General features: G+C 32.6%; 1 protein-coding gene across 1 annotated transcript in view; it reads left to right on the forward strand.

The window, feature by feature from the left end:
- LOC143025460 (uncharacterized) overlaps positions 1 to 2,500 on the forward strand; it is a 17,983-nt gene that overhangs the window by 13,764 nt on the left and 1,719 nt on the right. The gene's annotated exons all lie outside the window — the stretch shown is intronic.

The raw sequence follows: 2,500 nt of genomic DNA on the forward strand, positions 1-2,500 counted from the left end.
CTATCTACCATTACATCGAGGAATGGGAGTCTGTTGTTCTTATTCAACTCCACAGTGAACTTTAAACCAGAGATAGCTTGAAGGTTAGATCTGAGTTCTTCCTCGAGTAACTGTAGGTCATCAACATAAACAAAAATATCATAAGCATACCTACAATACAAAATTGGTTTAGTATAGAGTTTCTTTTTTTTTTTATAGCTTCTTAAAAATAGGCCATGAAAGCTGGGGCAAAGAGAATCCCTAAAGGTGATCCCATAGCAACCCCATCTTTTTGAACATACAAGTTACCCGATGGACATCTGTACAAGCCATGAGCATATCTTTCAAGATGTTCTCAGGCAGTTTGGGGGGGAGAGAACACTGAGTGGCGATAAACAAAAATGAAAATTATATCAATAGTTAAGAACAGGGGTGCATTAGAGAAGAAGCTATCCGCATCCAACGAAGCCATGATGCCAGTAGGCCTATTGATTCTTAAAATATCAATGAATTCATCTGTGGATTTGAGTAAGTGGTGGGGATGTAAGGCGTGAGAATTTGGTTTAAGTGTTTATGCAAATATAAATGAATATATATATATATATATATATATATGTATATATATATATATATATATATATATATGCATATATATACATATATATGTATTTATATATACATATATGTATATATTTTTTTCTCACATGTATATATGTGTATGTATATATATGTACATGACTCCTAGGTCACCATTCGAGTGAAGGTAAGCGTCTTTTAGTCCTTCCCCTGTCCTTCATTTTGTAAGACTGCTTTATAAGTATAGTACCCTCCTCTCCTTCTGTATTACTGAAGAGTACTGTATCTTATAGTCGAAGCATATTGACTTACCGTTTACAGTTTTTTCTTTTGCTCCGATTCTGGTTTTATTTTTAATATATGTTATATATATATATATATATATATACATATATATATACATACATATTTTATATATGTATATAAATATATATACATATATACATATATGTAGATATATATGTATATATATATATACATATATGTATATATATATTATATGTATATATATGTATATATATTATATATATATATATATTTATATTTATACGTGTGTGTGTGTGTGTGTGTGTGTGTGTGTGTGTGTGTGTGTGTGTGTGTGCGTGTGTGTGTGTGTGTGTGTGTGAAAAAGGGAAGATTTTCTGTAAGACATGTGGAGTTGAAAGTGGCAGAATTCTTGCAGTTATTTAACTTTTTTCTGTCGTTCTCAATACTTCTGATGGCATTCTTTCCTTCAATTGAGCGTGCAAAAAACAAATATGCATAATCTCCCATATATTCATCGTTTCGTCTTTAAAAAGACATCTTCAGGATTGTCTGTAATGACATGAGACTAAAATGACAAGTTGGTATTATGAAAACAATTTATATAACAAGAACTAAAAAGTAATACATATGATGATACTTACACCTAAAATGAACAAAGACAACTAAAAGTTATCATTGCTATTGATATGTGCGTTTGATCCTACTATGAAGGTTGGGAAGGGGTGGAAGAGAAGCTTCTTCAGGGCACCGGAGGCCGTTGGGCGTGAGGGGAATGTTTATTTTATATATTTTTATTTTATTTTATTTTATTTTATTTTTTCTTATATATATATTTTTTTAGCTTGAAGTCTGTCGGATCTTCTAACTGAGGGCAAGGTAGGGGGTTGGGAGGAGGGAGAAGGGGTGGAGGTCATTGTAGGGGGTTGGGAGGAGGGAGAAGGGGTGGAGGTCAATGTAGGGGGTTGGGTGGACGGGGGAGGTGAAAGAGGCGAGGAGGGGGAGTGGTACAATGCTGGGTTGAATGTCACTGTTTGATTTGTAAGATTAAATAAAGGTATAGTAGCACATGTGTTGGATTATAATCTAATGGGTAGGACTCTATCTCTGACGTGTACTGCTTCGAGTAGTTGAAGTCGTCTGGGGTCCTCACAGCTGCCAATGATTTTAGTTGAATTAATTAATGTCTCCCTGCTTGTGGTGTTGTTTTATGTCTTCTCTTTTTGATGGTAAAATATCAAAGGATGGTTAAGTGTACATTTGGTATGGCCGATGTAATACATATAAGTATATATATATATATATATATATATATATATATATATATATATATATATATACATATATATATTTATATATATATTTATATATATATATATATATATATTGATAAGTATTTTAGACAAATTATTTGGATGATGGAGAACATAAACACAGGGGAAGGCTCGGAACCCTAAACACTCTAACGTTTCGTTCGCGTAGAACTTCTTCAGAGAGTGTATGTAGAACTGCAATTGAAGTTTATGTACTAAATCTAATTATCTTTTCGGACACTTGGGAAAGGTCGATTTTCTGGCGTGTTTTAGAATTAAAATACTAGTTTCTTTAGCTAAATTGATAAACCCTCCTCGATGATTCGATGAATTATTAGTAGAAATATATGCTGATTCAACAATTCTTC

The sequence above is a fragment of the Oratosquilla oratoria genome, chromosome 5, assembly GCF_046742065.1.
Source record: "Oratosquilla oratoria isolate Oo_2021 chromosome 5, ASM4674206v1, whole genome shotgun sequence".
In the NCBI taxonomy this organism is placed as follows: Eukaryota; Metazoa; Arthropoda; class Malacostraca; order Stomatopoda; family Squillidae; genus Oratosquilla; species Oratosquilla oratoria.